We start from the raw sequence: 19,171 nt of genomic DNA, 5'->3' as shown, positions 1-19,171 counted from the left end.
CTGCCACAAAGAAGTGGTTTTTTTTTTGGTCAACCTATTATCCAAAGCACCTGAAGGTAGAACAAGAAGCAATGGATAGAAACTAAACCTAGAACTAACGAGAAATTTCCTGACAAGTGGAACAATTAATCAATGGAACGACTTGCCTCCAAAAGTTGTGGGTGCTCCAACACTGGAAGTTTTTAAGAAAAGACTGGACAACCATTTGTATGAAAAGGTATAGGATTTCCTGCTTGAGCAGGGGGTTGGACTAGAAGACCTCGAAGGTCCCTTCCAACTCTGTTATTCTGTTATTCTCTCCAACAATTTTACAGCATTTCCCAATGCCATTAGCTTTTTTGCAATAACCACCGAGAGGCAGAGAAGAAATACTCTCAGTTAACAGATCAGGAAACGAAGCTGAAAAATAACAGTGTGTCAGGACACCCAAGGAGCTAATGGCTCAAGATGGGTTGGAAAGCTGATCTTTGAAGCTTTAGAAGTTCTATGCAAGCTTCAGAAACCAGTTGGAGTCAAAGCTACTCCCACACTACTGCATACATTTTTGGAAATGAAGGGTAGTTGATTCTCCTTTTAAAATAATAAAACTGAAATAAAAACTGGAACATCATAAACAAATAAGGAAACTGCATGAAAGCCTCTGACTAAAGCCATGATTCAGATTTCATAGTGTGAGGAACTTAAATTAATCTTCATGCAAAGTAATTATTTTTCCATTAAAGCTCTGGTGCTAGGTCACATTTGGATGAACACATCCTAGCTTGATAAATCAGTATATACAGAAGCTTCAAAAACCTGAACAAAGGCACTTTTGGTCTTTCTTTTTCATGAAGAGCAACCAAGCTGAGAACCCACAATTAAGTACAGTATGTCTTCTATTACAGAACTATGAACTACAGTTAATTTCCAAACAAGTCAACTTTGCTTGTTGTAAACCCAACAACCACAGGATTTGGTTCAGGTGGAGCACAAAATGATCATTAAAGGGTGGCTTCCCGGTTTGTTTCACTTCTCCTGTTCAGAAACTATAGGAGAGTAAGTATGTTAAGCTAAAATATATTTGTCTCCTGTGTTTGAAAATATATCTCCTTTTTTTGATATTTTCACTGACAGTTGAAGAATTTCTTGCTTCAAAAGACTTGATGTTCATATTTATATATTGCCATAAACATCTTTATATAAATGTCCCATATTCATCTTTGCATTCTTAAGTTACACCTGCCTTAAAGTATTATTACAATTTCCTTCAGAAATACCTGTGGTACAGGTGGGGATGCCAGAGTCATGGGATCAAAATTTGGGCACTTGGCAACAGTGCCCAACAAAATGCAGTATCCCACGGTCATGGGATCGCCATCTGCAACCTTCCAAGGCAGCCTCTGACTAACAAAATCAATGGGAGAAACTGGATTCTCTTAACAACCACACGACTCACTTATAAACTACACTGGTTGACTTAACATCTGTGGCAAAAAAAGGTTGCAAAATCAGGCATAACTAGGGCTTTTTTTGTCATAGAACTCTCAGAACGGAGTTCCGGCACCTTTTTTGGATGGAACTTTGTAGGGTAGGCAAGGCGGGCTGTATGACATGTGTGAGTTCCGGCACCTTTTTCTTTTTTTACAAAACAAACAAACAAAATACCTGTGTCACACCTTTGCTCCGCGAGCTGCATTGGTTACCAGTTGTCTTCCGGGTGAGGTTCAAGGTGTTGGTAATGACCTACAAAGCCCTTCATGGCATGGGTCCAGAATACCTTGGGGAGCACCTGCAGCCGGCGTCAACTTCCCTCCGCCCAGTACGATCCCAACGAGAGGGCCTCCTCAGGGTGCCGCCGGTCAAAGAATGCCGACTGGTGGCCCCCAGGGGGAGAGCGTTCTCTGTGGGTGCACCGGATTTATGGAACCATCTTCCGGTTGAGCTCCGGATGGCGCCCGATCTCCGCTCCTTCCGGCGCGACCTTAAAACCCATCTCTTTAAACAAGCGGGCCTGGCCTGATGGGACGGGTTGGGATTTTTATTAATAACTTCAATTTTAAATTTGTATTATTTATGGGCATTGTTTAATCATGTTTTAATAATTTTAATTTTAATTTTTGTATCTAACTTTTATGTATTGCCCTGTTCACTGCCCTGAGTCTCTTGAGAGAAGGGCGGTATATAAATTAAATAAATAAATAAATAAATAAATAAATAAATAAATAAATAAATAAAAAACAACAACAACACTAGGCATTTGCCCAGATTCGCCTGGTACACCAGTTGCGCCCCTTTCTAGACCGAGATGCCCTACGTACAGTCACCCACGCACTCGTTACCTCCCGTATAGACTACTGTAATGCTCTCTACATGGGGCTGCCCTTGAAGACCACCCGGAGGCTTCAACTGGTGCAGAGTGCAGCTGCACGGGTAGTGATGGGAGCACCCCGATACTCCCTATTACACCCCTCCTGCGTGAGCTGCATTGGCTACCGGTTGCCCTCCGGGTGAGATTTAAGGTGCTGGTTCTTACCTTTAAAGCCCTACATGGGTTAGGCCCGGGATACTTGCAGGACCATCTGCTGCCGGGAACGAATTCCCATCGCCCAGTACGCTCACACAGAGAAGGCCTCCTCAGGGTACCGTCGGCTAGACAATGTCGGCTTGCGACCCCCAGGGGGAGGGCCTTCTCTGTGGGAGCGCCAGGCCTGTGGAACCAGCTCCCCCCTGAGCTTCGGATGGCCCCAGATCTCCAGTCCATTCGCCGCGGCCTCAAAACACTTCTTTTCCACCTGGCTGACCTGGACTGACAGGCATTTTAATTATATTTACAATTCTAACTCTATTCTTTAATTTATTTTAATTTATTTCAAATTTTATTTTTAATTTACTGTACAGAGACCTTTAAGTTTTGTTGTTGTTAGCCGCCCTGAGTCCCTCGGGAGATAGGGCGGGATATAAATCCCATAAATAAATAAATAAATAACTCAGATAACAACTACCTTGTTTATCATTGAAAATTCTGGTGTCAATTGTGGTTGTATGTTGAGGACTATCTCTACTGTTTTTAAGTCATGTAAATACACAGGAAAATGTAAGTCACATCAGTGGTTGCATCGATTCTGGCCAATAATAATAACTGCCTGCCATGTATTCTCTTTTTTTAAAAAAAACTATAAAAACCTGGATTGACCCTGATTCCATAGACACAAAGCACTGGAAACCTGAACGATGGAGATGGGGTTTTTGTATCTCCCTTCTGTGGCTGGATGAAAATTTAGTTTTTTTGTTTTCTTAGTGTAGTTTTAAAAAGCTTACAAATAAAAGAAAAATGAAGTTTAAGACTAGTATAGAATTGAATCTTTATCATAAAAGGTTGACTCAGCCTTCCATCCTTCCCAGGTAGGTAAAATGAGGACCCAGATTGTTGGGGGCAATTAAGCTGACTTTGTAATAATGGGGGTGTGTGTGTGAAAGCCCTAATAAGCAGGCATATACATAGATAGAATGAAGGCTACTGCTAAGCTTGTAAGCCGCCCTGAGTCTTCAAAGAAGGGCGGGATATAAATGGAATAAAAATAAAAATAAAAATAAAACTATTTTCTACCATCTCTACTTTCTGCCATCTCTTCATCGATGTTATATTTTTTTAATTCCAATTTTGCTGTATTTCACATCCTTCTCTACCTTTATTTATTTATTTATTTATTTATTTATTTTAATCCCATTTATATCCCGCCCTTCTCCGAAGACTCAGGGCGGCTTACAAGCTTAGCAGTAGCCTTCATTCTATGTATATGCCTGCTTATTAGGGCTTTCACACACACCCCCAAGCGGCATTATTACAAAGTCAGCTTAATTGCCCCCAACAATCTGGGTCCTCATTTTACCTACCTCGGAAGGATGGAAGGCTGAGTCAACCTTGAGCCTGGTGGGATGCGAACCTGCACTAATTGCAGGCAGCTGGTGTTACTTAAGGAGGCATTAGCCCACTGCACCACCAAGGCTCCTTAATATATTTGTTTATTGGTTGATCTCTATATTCCTGTCTTAATCCCTCTGCTGTCATTCTCCCTAGAACCATGCTCCTTTTTTTCTAGAGTTCAGTCTTGACTTTCATCTCTTTCACTCTCTGTTTTCAATTTCTGTCCTGTCAAAGTTTTGGGGTTTTTTTCTTTGCCTTTTCATCTTGTTTGTTCCTAGCTAGGCTTCTCGACCCTCATCTTCTTCTCCACCTTGCTCCATCGGAGGAAGAGGATTTGAAGAATTTTTCCCTCACTTCACTCTGGGAAGGGTAAAATGTGTCCCTCTCCCCAGTTTTCTCAGCTGCTGCCTCTTTCTCTTTATTTAATTTGCCTCTTTATTTGGTTTCTGATGATCTTCCCTCCTCCTCCCTTGATATAGCAAGTCCTTGACTTATGTTGACAATTGAGCCTAAAATTTCTGTGGCTAAGTGAGATAATTGTTAACTGAGTTTTGCTCCGTTTTACCAACCTTATCACAGCGTTGCAGCTGCCAAAAAAGCCAACACAGTGCTGGGCTGCATTAACAGAGGGATAGAATCAAGATCACGTGAAGTACTAATACTTTACAATGCTTTGGTAAGGCCACACCTGGAATACTGCATCCAGTTTTGGTCACCACGATGTAAACAAGATGTTGAGACTCTAGAAAGGGTACAGAGAAGAGCAACAAAGATGATTGGGGGACTGGAGGCTAAAACATATAAGGAACGGCTGCTGGAATTGGGTATGTGTAGTTTAATGAAGAGAAGGACGAGGGGGGCCATGATAGCAGTCTTCCAATGTCTCAGGGGCTGCCACAAAGAAGAGGGAGTCAGGCTATTTTCCAAAGCACCAGAAGGCAGGACAAGAAGCAACGCATGGAAACTAACCAAAGAGAGAAGCAACCTGGAACTAAGGAGAAATTTCCTGACAGTTAGAACAATTAATCAGTGGAACAATTTGCCTCCAGAAGTTGTGAATGCTCCAACACTGGAAGTTTTCAAGAAGAGATTGGACAACCATTTGCCTGAAATAGTATAGGGTTTCCTGCCTGAGCAGGGGGTTGGACTAGAAGACCTCAAAGGTCCCTTCCAACTCTGTTATTCTATTCTATTCTATTAAATAAATAAATAAATAAATAAATAAAATTTATTAAATAAAATAAATAAATATTAAGAGAGGGTGGTGAGCACAGCACAAAACATCGTGGGCTGTCCCCTGACACCACTGGATGACACTGCCAGGGCTCGCTGTCTTGGAAGAGTGAGAAAAATTCTCAGGGATGACTCACACCCTGGTCACACCATCGGGTAGGAGATACAGGAGTATAGCCAGCTGTACCAACAGGCTGAAGAACAGCTTCTATCCACAGCCTGTCATTTGAATGGGAAATAACTTTATGTATGATTGACTTGCGAGGCCGGTGTGTTGTGTGCAATTAGCTCACATGGTGTAACAAGATGGTAGGTTTGTTGTCATTGTGAGTTGTGGGGGGGGCACGAAGGGAGGCTCAGCCAATCTCAATGTATACATGTTGTATTTTGATAATAAAGGTTCATTCATTCTGTTCTGTTCTGCTCTATTCCTATTCTATTCTATTCTATTCTATTCTATTCTATTCTATTCTATTCTATTCCTAGTCTAGTCTAGTCTAGTCTAGTCTATTCCTGTTCTGTTCTACAGTTGTTAAGTGAATCACTGCAGTTGTTAAATTAGTAAGATGGTTGTTAAGTAAATCTGGCTTCCCCATTGACTTTGCTTATCAGAAAGTTGCAAAAAGTGATCACATAACTCCAGGACACTGCAACCATCATAAATATGCGTCAGTTACCAGGCTTCTGAATTTTCATCATATGACTATGGGGGTGCTGCAATGGTTGAAAGTGTGAAAAACAGTCATAAGCCATTTTTTCAGTGTTCTTGTAACTTCAAATGGTCACTAAATGAACTGTTGTAAGTTGAGACTACCTGTACCTGATTGACAGCTGCTCTTTGAGTGGCAGCCATTGCTTGAGTGGCAGCTGAGTCATTCTAATGATGGTAGAGGGTCTTTCCATATGTTAACCTATAATATAATGCCTGATCATTGGGAATTAGATTCATATGACAGGATTTGGAAAATATAACTTAGCATGTTCAACACTATTCAGTTACGGGGAATTGTTGCAAACCAGTGTAAAATGCACAGCTATTTACCATAAAATAGACCTGAAAATGACCTCATGTTGACCTCAAGACATTAAACTAGGGTTGGGCAATCAGCTGGATTCCAGAAGCTTTTAGATTCAGTTGCCATCACCGCCAGTTTGATCAATGGTAAAATACCTGGAGAGCTATCGTCAAAACAAATGGATGGTTCTAGGGACCTGCTCTTTTATTGAAGAAACTCATCATCAAATAGCCTAACAACTCCCAAGGGATTATCTGTGTGAATCACAATAAGCAAGGACTTGAGTTTGGAGCGTGCCAATATGAAAATAATGAAAACACAGAGCAAGCATTCATCTTCTTTATTGAGTTCCCAAAGCCAGTAAGCAGGCATTTTCATATACAGAGTTCAAAATTAAAATGTGGTGGAAAATGCACTCTACGGCACATTGCATATAAAATAAAAAAAAGAAATGTGCTAAACATTAAGCATTCAGTTTGTCCATTAATCTGGAGCAAAATGTCCATTGTACTGCCAAAATATTCAACCATAGCCATCTGCCCTTATTTCTATCTGCTTGAGGTTAATTGATTTTAACAAGAAAATGCATCAGCCAGCTCTTGCTGGAGCTATATTTCTCAGAATTGGAAAAGTAGGGCTGAGATTTCTGAGAGCTTGTGATCCTAATATCCATGTAATATAATACTTATACATACCTGTTGCTAAATTAGATGTGGTGCATGCTTTAAAAAAGATACTAAAAAGCTATTAATGAATATGACAAACTATCTTCATCTGAGTTAAAACACACCCAAACAAATTGGCTCCTGACCCCCCCCCCCCAAAAAAAAAAAACCACTGTGATACAGCAACTTGGCATGTGGGATTAGAATCAGGAAGACCCACCCCAGACCAAAGCATGCTCAACGTTATTGGAAAGTTGGTATGGGGGAAAACTGGACGAGGAAGTACTTTGTAAACCAGATTGAGCTTCTGAAGGATACATCTAATAGAGAGATTGTTTTTGTGGTTCAGTCACTGAGTTATATTTGACTATTCATGACCTCATGAACCATAATATGCCAGGCCCTCCTGTCCTCCACTATCTTCATGTTTATTTCATCCAAGACTCTATCTAACCATCTCATCCTCTGCTGTCCCCTTCTCCTTTTGCCTGTAATCTTTCCCAACACCGGGGGTCTTTTCCAACAAGTAGACAAATAGATAGGGGCAACTATTTCTCTCCTTAGATGTTATGACTTTGGAAAATTTTTCTCAACCATTAAATGCCCTACTCTGGAAAATGTTTATTATGTTTATAACTGAGATTGATATGTAAAGTAAAATCTAGATAGCAATGAATGGACATTCTGATAATACAGAAATTCAGTTCCCTCCAGGGAGAGCTAACATGGATAAAGATGTAGGACAAGAGGAGTCACAACCCCAAATCTGTTCACCATCTGTCACAACGTTTTTACAAGCCCCCTCAACAGCACCCACAATATGAGATGTGCCTTCACTTGCTTATCCTTCAATATGGTTTATGTTCTTGGCTACCAATAAAACCCACTTGGATTTTACGTAGCAAAGTTAGTTAAACTCTGTGCCAAGAGAATAAACGGACAAAAATCATACGTCAGAACTCAAAACAGTGACAAGACAGTGGCACATCATTTCAGGATACTCCCAGGATACTCCATCACTGACTCAAGGTAGCACTGGTGGAGCTGAGAAGCTTCCTGCCAATGAACATTGGTACATTGAAAAATAGGAAAATAGCAATATGTTAGAGCAGGGCTTTTCAACCAGTGGTATGGGTACCACCTGTGGTACATTGGCACCTGGCAGGTGGTACACGACCATCCCAGAAAAGTGGTAGCAGGGGAGGGGAATGAGCTGAACCAGTGGCAGCACCACACAAGCCTGAGCGAGAGACGGCTGGAGTTGCAGGGCTTTCAGGGCTCAGCGGAAACGCCAGGATCAGTGCTTCTTCGGGGCTGTCAGGGCTGTGGGAGCACCAGGATCAGCGCCAGGCTCCAGCTGGAGCTCAACGCTGATCCCAGCACATCTGCTGAGCCCAGAAGAAGCGCCGATCAGCTGGAATGTTGCAGCATCTCCAGGGTCTTGTGATTTACATTCAGATGCTTGGCAACTGATTCATATTTATGATGGTCACAGTGTCCCAAGGTCATGTGAAGTGACCCAAACCTGCTGCAACCACCCAGCACACAGGGGAAATAAAAACCACCCCACCCCCGCTGCCAATCCTCAACAGAAATGCTCACAACAATGAAAACCTCAGACAGGAGGAAGAGGCAGCCGGGTGGGCAGGCAGGTGTCTTGCTCGGCTGTGGCTTGGGGGGACACTTTTTTCAGTGCCATTGTATCTTCAAGCAGTCACTAAGCGAAGTGTTGTAAGTCGAGGACTACCTGTACTTCGTCACTTTTTTCTTTTTTTGGTCATCAAATTTTTGACACCTTGCTAGGCAACTGGTGGTATTCGGATGTTGCCATATCCTAAAAGTGGTACAATGGGTGAAAAGGTTGAAAAGCCCTGTGTTAGAGGACACCAATCTACACACAGAAAGGTTAAACAGGGATAATGGGTTTTCATATCAATTATTGAGTAAATCGATTAGCTTATGTAAATCCTTAGTCTTGTCCTCCCTGTCTCTTTAATCATCTGCATTTGAACTCCTGTAAGAGGAACGTACTCAATGTCATCTCCTAAAGTGAGATGCTGTTCAGGAAATCTTACATTCCAATAAAAATTCGCTTTGAAAGTGCTATGGGATTCCATATTTCTTTTCTCTTCCTTTCCTTTCCTTTCCTTTCCTGGATCCTATCCTTTTTTAACAAAAAAAAAAGGCCTTTTGATTATTTTCAGTTCTCCACGTAGCAGATTGATTCCCCTTACAGCTCAGAAGAGAATAGACAGAGGGCATCTGGAAAGAGACAGAGTACACGGCTTCCAAGTGATACCTTTCTCTTTTTGCTCACTTACGGCTCGTTAATGAGGCTAGAAGTGCAGGTTTGTTTCACTGTCGTAGAAGACCTTGTTATCTGTGGTCTTGGCATTAACACTGTCACACGTCTGTGTCGATAAGCATAGACTAGAACCCATCAACCGCAGTAAAAGGCTTTGGGTATCTGCAGTTTTGCTTACATGTTTCTGATCCATACACCATTTTGCTTATACACATAACAACGTCTCTGGAAAAGCAGACAGAAGAGGCTTGGCAACATAGAACATTCCCAGGGACAAGGAAGTACATTCCATCAGAGAGAAGCCCAAATTAAGAGACTACAGTCTTGAGTCGGGTGGGGGAGAGGAGAAGAGGATCAGAAAAGCAATGCCTTAGAATAGGGTTCCTTAACCTTGGCAACTTTAAGACTTGTGGACTTCAACTCCCAGAATCATGCAGCCAGCTTTGCTGGCTGAGGAATTCTGGGAGTTGAAGTCCACAAGTCTTAAAAGTTGCCAAGGTTGAGGACCCCTGTTCTAGAATCTCTCAGAGTATATCCAGTAAGCCAGGGGTGTCAAACTCAATTTCATTGAGGGCCGCATCAGCATTGCGGTTGCCCTCAAGGGGCTGGGTGGGTATGGCCAGGGTGGGCGTGGCCTACTGGGTGGGCGTGGCCAGAGTACGTATGGCATACTGGGTGGGTGTGGCCAACTCTACATCGTTTGCATCAACGGTGCCTATGGGGGCCTGGGCAGGAGTGGGACAGATCTGAGGGTCTCTGGCAGAAGGAGGGTCTCTGGGCCAGGTCCAAGGCAGTGGGGGCCGTTCCATCACTATTTCCAGGATGGCTTCGCGGGCCACATGACACCACTTTGCGCGCCGGATCCGGCCCCCGGGCCTTGTGTTTGACATGTCTGCAGTAAACTAAAAGATTATATCATTATTCTGGCAAGGTTCTGTCCATTAGTTGTGAGCAAATATATGACTGAACCCGACTGGATTTTGGTGTGTTGTCTCTGTGCTTGGCCCAGAGAGTCCTTGGCCTTTTGCCATCTCCCTAGTGAACTCCACTATTCTGACTTTACTTCTTCTATAACAGGGGTCTCCAAATTTGGCAACTTTAAAATTAGTGGACTTCAACTCCCAGAATTTCCAAGCCAGTATGGCTGGCTGAGGAATTCTGGAAACTGAAGTCCACCAGTCTTAAAGTTGCCAATTTGGAGACCCCTGTTCTATAATGAAAATAAGGAAAAATATTTTCATATTTTTTATTCCTGTTTATTTTTTATTTTGATTAAAGGAACATCTCTCAGGAGCCGTCTCACACTGATGGGACTAGCCCACCTGACTCGTTCCAGCGGAAAGGGCCTACTTTGAATCCCGTCTGCCAAAGGATATCACTGTGGGATCCAGGAGAGGAGCCTTTCCTGCCGTATCCTCCACCCTCTGGAATATTCTCATGTTGGGGACAAGTTTTCCCCCCACCCATCTGGCCTTCTGAAAGTGTCTGAAAACCTGTCCTCTGCACCTGGCCTTGGGAGTGGCTGACAGGGTAGGGAAGATCCCTACCTCCAGGCTGCCCATAGTCTTGGTTTTACCTTTTCTATTTAACTCACCTAATTTTAATGGCCCCATATTACCATTTTTACTTTTATTATTTATTTATTTATTTATTTATTTATTTATTTATTTATTTATTTATTTATTTGATTTATATACCGCCCTTCTCCTGAAGGACTCAGGGCGGGGTACAGGGCAATAAAATAAGAATACATTAGTTAAATAATTTTAAAACCCAAATACATCAGGCCAGGCTGGCTTGTTCGAATAGATAAGTTTTTAGATCACGCCGGAAGGAGCGAAGGTCGGGGGCCATCCGGAGTTCAGCTGGTAAGCGGTTCCAAAGGATTGGTGCACCCACAGAGAATGCTCTCCCCCTGGGGGCCAACATTCTCTGACCGGTGGTACCCTGAGGAGGCCCTCTCTGTGGGAACGTACCGGACGGAGGGAAGTTGACGCGGGCAGCAGGTGCTCCCGCAGGTAATCCGGACCCATGCCATGTAGGGCTTTGTATGTCATCACCAGCACCTTGAATTTCACTCGGAAGGCAACTGGAAGCCAGTGCAGCTCACGGAGCAGAGGTGTTATATGGGAGTATCGGGAGACCCCCAAAAGAACTCGTGCAGCTGCACTCTGTACCAGCTGAAGCTTCCGAGTGGTTCTCAAGGGCAGCCCCATGTAAAGAGCATTGCCCAGATGCCCAGAGATGCCCAGAGTTGCTCTATCAGTGAAGTGGGTGGCATAAAAATTTAATATATCAAAATAAATGTTAAAAGTGGGTGATCAGAAGATCTGAGGTAGTCACAGCACAGTGTCCTCATTTCTTATTTATTCGTGTGTGTGTGTGTGTGTGTGTGTGTGTGTGTGTGTGTGTGTGTGTATGTATGTATATGTATATATGTATGTGTGTATGTATGTGTATATGTGTGCGTATATATGTATATATATATATATATATATATATATATATATATATATATATATATATATATATGTGTGTGTGTGTGTGTGTGTGTGTGTGTGTGTGTGTGTGTGTATCTCTATATATATATATCTATATCTATGTAAATTACTAACAAAGAATTAAAGGGAAACTGAGATGCATTTCTGACTCCTTAGTCTATATCTATCTATCTATCTATCTATCTATCTATCTATCTATCTATCTATCTATCTATCTATCTATCTAATTTAGTGATTTGCGCATTGTTGCTGTCTTACCCAAGAAAGTATGGTTCAACCAAAAATGGCTCAATAGGATATGGAAATCCAATCTTTATACTACAGGAGCTCCGAAAGTTTTTGTCATCACGCCTCCCTTTACTGAAATCTTAATGCACAATGTCTCCCTTAAAAATATGAATGGCAGAATGAACATAAATTAACAATGAATACAGTACAATGAAAGTTTGTGAAAGGTGGGTTTATTCTAACAGTCTAACTAAAAGGATTCTCGCACCTTTCCTGGGTTCTGTCTGCATCTACTCAAGGGAGAGACACGTCAGTTTGTGAAGCCCTGCCATAACACATAGTGTTATAAATTTGGTCCCATGAATAGTGTTAAGAATTTGGTCTACATGAACTTGGTCCTATCCCAACACCAGCTGCCTTGTCCAGCAGCTCCCCCAAATTCCTATTTATCCTGACCTTGCTTTGCAACCAGGTCTTCCTTCCTCATGCTAAGCTCTCAGTCAAGGCAGCCCACGTGCTCATCTACGATTGGCGTGACCTAGTTCACTTTCTTCCAGTCTGAACCCTAATCACCTGTACAGAGGTAAACACTTAGCTAGGTGTGGATCTCTGTAAATAAGGCCTGCGTCATTTACCAGCTCCACTTTAGCTATAGCAGCCATTGCACAGAAAAGCAAAGAGTTGCATTAGTGCACACAACCCACCAATTTATGCTCGATTTAACCTTGGAGTGTTTCAACAAATCCAAAGGTTAGTTTGAGTTCACATCTTTCTCCGAAAGACAGGCTGAGCAAGGGTCTCCTATTCATCAGACCCTCTTGCCAGATCATTTAGAGATTGTTGTTGTTAGCTGCAAAGTCGTGTCCGACCCATCGCGACCCTATGGACAACGTTCCTCCAGGCCTTCCTGTCCTCTACCATCTGCTGGAGTCCATTTAAGCTCACGCCTACTGCTTCAGTGACTCCATCCAGCCACCTCATTCTCTGTCGTCCCCTTCTTCTATTGCCCTCAATCTTTCCCAGCATTAGGCCCTTCTCCAGTGAGTCCTTCCTTCTCATTAGGTGGCCAAAGTATTTGAGTTTTAGCTTCAGGATCTGGTCTTCTAAAGAGCAGTCAGGGTTGATCTCCTCTAGGACTAACCGGTTTGATCGCCTTGCAGTCCAAGGGACTCGCAGGAATCTTCTCCAGCACCAGAGTTCAAAGGCCTCAATTCTTTGGCGCTTGGCCTTTTTTATGGTCCAACTTTCACTGCCATACATTGCAACTGGGAAGATCATAGCCTTGACTATACGCACTTTTGTCGACAGGGTGATGTCTCTGCTTTTTAGTGTGCTGTCTAGATTTGCCATGGCTTTCCTCCCCAGGAGCAAGCGTCTTTTAATTTCTTGGCTACAGTCCCCATCTGCGCTGATCTTGGAGCCCAGGAAAATAAAATCTGTCACTACCTCCATTTCTTCCCCATTTAGAGAAGGTCCTCCTAAATATTCTCCTCTTCCCTCCGAGCATATACCTTACTGGTACGTTCTGCATTTCTTTTTCCTCTCATTCCCCGCCCCTTACTGGATCATTATAAATCTACCAGCCTTTCCAAATCTAAATTGTAGTGTTGCCATGGAAACAATCCGTCTTTAGACAGGAAAGCAAGCACCCCTTTCTTCTCCGCCGGGAAGGGCTCTGTCTTTAGCACTCTTCTTTCCAGCTCTCACCAGCCCGGAGTTGTCTCTTCCGTCTGAGAATGGCATGAGTCCAGATTTCACAAGCCACAGAGAGGCAGAGGGAAAAAAAAGCCAATGCTGCTGTATGATCAGGGAAGTGTCTTTCTGTTTATTATTTCAATGCCCCCAGACGGCAAGGACAGCTGTACAGTGGCACCTTTGTTTTTGCGTTGGTACCTCCAGAATGGGATTTGGAAGTCTAAGCCACACAGAGTAGGCTTGCTTATTTTATTTCTTTCATGTCTTGTTCTGTAACCATTTGCAGGAATGTTTCCAGTCAAAACAAATCCTCTCCCCACCCCCACCCCTGATCCTGTGAAATTTGCAAAGCAAATGCAAATCAAGGAATAGGGATCAATCAAATGTGAAACAGATCAGACGGGGTATATGGATTAACTCATGTTGATCTAGGACTGTGGTAGCGAACCTATGGCACGGGTGCCACAGGTGGCACGCAGCCTTCTCTGTGGGCACGTGCGCTATTGCCGCAGTCCTGGGCCTTCAGCTGGGTTTTATAAAACCTTTTCGCTTTAGGCCTCTGCCGCCGTGTGCAAAAAAAAAAAAAATAGTTCAATCAATCAATTTCAACTTCTCGCGGGGAAAAAAAAGATCTCGCAAAGTTGGAATGGATGGATTGAACTTTTTAGTCCCACACGGTCCGCCGTTACCACCGCAGCCACGCCCACCCAATGGGCCATGTATACCCAATAGGCCACACCCACCCAATGGGCCACGCCCACCCAGCACCCGATGATACATAAGTGGGTTTGGGGTTGCAGTTTGGGCACTCAGTCTCTAAAAGGTTTGCCATCACTGATCTAGGACAGTATTTCACATAAATGGAGGATGTAGGTCCGGTTGGGAGAGGATGGTCCTTTCCAGTCAAAGGATTAGGAAGAAAATACAAAGGATTAGGAAGAAAATACTTGCCACTAGTTCTCATTCAGTATAGTAAGAAAAAGAGGGGGTTTTCTGTAAGTTTATTTTGAAAAGAATTTTGGAAAAACTCTCTTGAGATGATAGGTGAAGTTCTGATTAAACATTCATCGAACACTGGGCCGTATCTAACAACAGAGATTTAATATGGATAAAAGTAAGGTTTTACAATTACTATTTTTCAAAGCACCGAAAGGCAAGACAAGAAATAATGGTTGGAAAAACTAACCAAGGAGACAAGCAATCGGAGAAATTTCCTAATGCTGAGAACAATCAGCCAATGGAAGAATTTGCCTTCGGACGTTGTAGGTGCTTCATCACTGGAGGGTTTTAAGAAGAGACTGGACAGTCACTTATCTGAAATGGTATGAAGTCTCCTGCTTGAGCAATGGGTTGGACTAGAACACCTCCAAAGTCTCTTCCAACTCTATTGTTCTATGTTCTAATTACAATTTGGTCAAGGAACATTGTCTAATGTCTGTCTAGTCATTCATTGTACAATCATCTCTTTTCTATAAGGGACCAGATAGCAAATATTTTAGTGACAGTGGCCCAAGCAAGATTAGAGACTCTGCAATACAGAACCCTTCTCTGTCGGCATGGCTGGCAGGTCTAGAGGTCAAGGAACAGGGTAGCTACTGGACAATGCCAGCCTACCAATAAGAAGGCTGATGATAGACGACTGCTACCTAGAATGTTCTACCCTTAGGCTCAGTTAAGGTTCACACCTGACCATCTGCTGCCCACCTGTCTCTTCTTAGCTTGCAAGCTATAAGGTGGTATGTTCCAAATTTGGCAGGTGAACCATATAGTTTGCTGACTCTTGGTCTACATAGCCTCAATGGCTACTTCCCTTAAATCCAGAAAGACCTAAATGAACTAACCACTTTCCTTCAACTATGATGCCATCTAGCTCCCAGCCAAATCTGGGCAGCTCACAATATAAAAACAACACAAATACCACAAAATAAACACAAATACAATAAGGGAGATAAACCAAATACAGGTAACATATACACAAAATATATGTAACAAATGACCTGTTCAGACCTGTCTTGTACCAAGATAGACTATGCGTAATTATTTTTTTTCTCTCTCTCTCACACACACATACACACCTGTCTGTCTCTCTGTGTATGTGTGTGTATTCACCCCTCCCCAATTTCTTTGGAGTTAGAGATATATGAAATGAAATGAGAGGACAAAAGAGGCATATACAAAGTTCACTGCCAACTGATGCCCTCAAAAGGTGTTGGGCCACAACTCAATTTTGCATTTCTCAAATCTCCCCACTAGTATTTTTACATTTTAAAATTTAAAATTAACTCTGAAATGGCCTTGGCACGGTCGCTAAAAAGATTTCTTTTTTCCCATTTCCCAACAGCACTTCTCCTGCATGTCTCCTATCAGGGCAAATCATTTAAAATGATGGTTTTTGAAAAGAAGGTAAGTCACCGGAATTCTACAGATCCAGGAGGTGAACATTAGGATCTAATTCTCTCTGTGTTTAAGAACAGTGACCCTGCACTTGGTTTTCTTAAGATTTAAAAAATTAAAATTAGTGGAGAGTGTCAGCCCTTTGAGATAGGCACGCTCGGGAAACAGGGGTTGCTAGGAGCTTTGGAATATGCTTTAATGGGTTTAGGTTGGATATTGCAATCTGGAAACAGATTTCAACAGGAAAGTGTGACGGAGCCCTCTCGCCTTCAACTGATACCTAATGCAACCAAGGCAGAGTAGAGTTGCATTCTACTTTCTATTTTCCCAGGACTCAAATATCTAAAGCCTTTGATTGTGTGGATCATAACAAACTGTGGCAAGTTCTTAAAGAGATGGGAGTACCAGACCATCTTATTTGTCTCTTGAAAAACCTATATGCGGGTCAAGAAGCAACAGTGAGAACTGGACATGGAACCACTGATTGGTTCAAAATTGGGAAAGGAGTCCGGCAAGGCTGTATACTGTCGCCCTGCCTATTTAACTTATATGCAGAGCACATCATGAGAAAGGCAGGGCTAGATGAATCAAAAGTTGGAATTAAGATTGCCGGAAGAAATATCAACAACCTAAGATACGCAGATGATACCACTCTAATGGCAGAAAGTGAAGAAGAACTAAAGAGCCTCTTGTTGCGGGTGAAGCAGGAGAGTGCAAAACTTGGGTTGAAACTTAACATTAAGAAAACCAAGATCATGGCATCTGGCCCTCTTAATTCCTGGCAAATAGATGGGGAAGAAATGGAGGTAGTGACAGATTTTATTTTCCTGGGCTCCAAGATCACTGCAGATGGGGACTGTAGCCAAGAAATTAAAAGACGCTTGCTCCTCGGAAGGAAAGCCATGGCAAATCTCGACAGCACACTAAAAAGCAGAGACATCACCCTGTCAACAAAAGTGCGTATAGTCAAGGCTATGGTCTTCCCAGTTGCAATGTATGGCAGTGAAAGTTGGACCATAAGAAAGGCTGAGCGCCAAAGAATTGAGGCCTTTGAACTATGGTGCTGGAGAAGACTCCTGCGAGTCCCTTGGACTGCAAGGCGATCAATCCGGTCAGTCCTAGAGGAGATCAATCCTGACTGCTCTTTAGAAGGCCAGATCCTGAAGCTAAAACTCAAATACTTTGGCCACCTAATGAGAAGGAAGGACTCACTGGAGAAGAGCCTAATGCTGGGAAAGATTGAGGGCAATAGAAGAAGGGGATGACAGAGAAGGAGGTGGCTGGATGGAGTCACTGAAGCAGTAGGCGTGAGCTTAAATGGACTCCAGAAGATGGTAGAGGACAGGAAGGCCTGGAGGAATGTTGTCCATAGGGTTGCGATGGGTCGGACACGACTTCGCAGCTAACAACAACAACAACAACAATAGCTCAACATTCCTGTCCGTCTTGTCTAAGTGAAACCCACATTCCATCATAGGGAGTTAGGATCTACCATGCTAAGCGCCACATTCCTTGCTCAAGAAAAGTTTGAAAGCAACAAGGAAAGGGTGAAGGAGAAGCAAAGCAAGGGAGGGCAGTAATGAAGGAAAGGCAATCAGAGGACACTTCTGAAGTTTGGGAACAACCCTCCTATTGCTCTGATTACAATGCAAGCCAGATTCGAAAACCTCATATGGTGGTCTATCCTGGTTCCCATATTTCATTCAAAATACCATGCCCAATCTATCAAACCTCCAGAAATATTTATAACTCCCAGAATTCCCCAAATCAGAATCCACCTGTCCCACTGTGGCCTTCACTAATTGATGGAAGGTGATTAAGATTTGGATCTAATTCTGGGTGCAGAGATCTGTAAGCCAAAACAATGTGTCAAAACAATGTGTCACCTATGCTGTTGTGATTTTGAACCATCTCTTCACTAGTGTTTCTTTAAAATGGGCAGTCCTTTCAAACTGTAATAAGGAGGGGTCCTCACAGAAAGAGGTTAGTTAGCATTTCAGTTTAGTGCCCTGACAATATATACTTTCCACACTTCAGAACAATTGCCTAATGTGCAATCAGCCCAGGTTCGAATCTCAGAAGGGTGTGGCTGACTGATGAGAACAAATAAGTTTGAAATAGCTATACCAGTCTCCCTCTAATTCTTTGTTAGCAATCCAAAAAATGTACACAAATACGAGCTGTCACTGTGTGACTACAGCCTGTTGATGGCCTTGGGTTAGGCTGAAACAGAAAATAAGATTTGCCCCGTGATAACTATTCTAAATACTTATCAAACACTTCACACACACACACACACACACACACACACACACACACACACGTATTTGGTGTGCATAAAATGTTTCTGCTGGGCTACTGCCAATAACCTGAATCTGGCAGCTCTCACAAACAAAGAAGCTGTCCAGCATTGCAATATTCTTTTAAGAAAATCATAACCTTCTTTTTTCAATCACACAGTATTCAAGGTGACTTAGAAGCTAAAAGCAATTATTAAGCCACAATATCAAAGTTATGAAAGACAATTGAATCAGACAAGGCAGTCCTCGACCTATGACCACAACTGAGCCCAAAATTTCTGTTGTGAAGTGAGACATTTGTGAAGTGAATTTTGCCCCATTTTACAATCTTTCTTGCCAGAGTTGGTAAGTGAATCACTGAAGCTATTGAGTAAGTAACATGGTTGTTAAGTGAATCTGGCTTCCCCAATGACTTTGCTTGTCGGAAGATCACAAAAGGGGATCACATGACCCTGGGAGACTGCAACTGTCATAAGTATGAATCAGTTGCCAAGCATCTGAATTTTGATCATATGACTCTGGGGATCCTGCACCGGTTGTAAGTAACTTTTTCAGGGCTGTTGTAATTTTGAACGGTTAATAAATGAATTGTTGTAGGTTGAGGACTGCCTGTATAAAACAGCTTGGAAGAACAAAAATCAGTACCCTTAAAATAAGTACATCCACCAATTCTAAAACCCAACAATAAAATCAGTCATTAGGACAGGAGCTTAGAATAAGAGTTAAAGGACCAAATAAACCCTCCCATTACCTTTGAAATGGCCTTGGCCTGGTCACTAAAAAGATTTTCCCCATTTTCCTAACAGGACAAATAATCTGAAAGTATGTTTTTTGAAAACGAGGAAAGACAATGGAATTCTACAGAACCAGGAGATGATCGCTAGATCCAATTCCCTTTTATTGAGAAAAAGGAACCTTGCACTTGGTTTT

At 42.5% G+C, this 19,171-nt stretch overlaps 1 protein-coding gene across 2 annotated transcripts in view; it reads right to left on the bottom strand.

Annotated features, from left to right (window-relative positions):
* TNIK (TRAF2 and NCK interacting kinase) overlaps window positions 1-19,171 on the bottom strand; it is a 150,712-nt gene that overhangs the window by 120,935 nt on the left and 10,606 nt on the right. The window lies entirely within an intron of this gene.

The sequence above is a fragment of the Vipera ursinii genome (genome assembly GCF_947247035.1).
Source record: "Vipera ursinii genome assembly, chromosome: 5".
NCBI classification, from domain to species: Eukaryota; Metazoa; Chordata; class Lepidosauria; order Squamata; family Viperidae; genus Vipera; species Vipera ursinii.
This window is presented reverse-complemented; position numbering and strand designations above follow the sequence as displayed.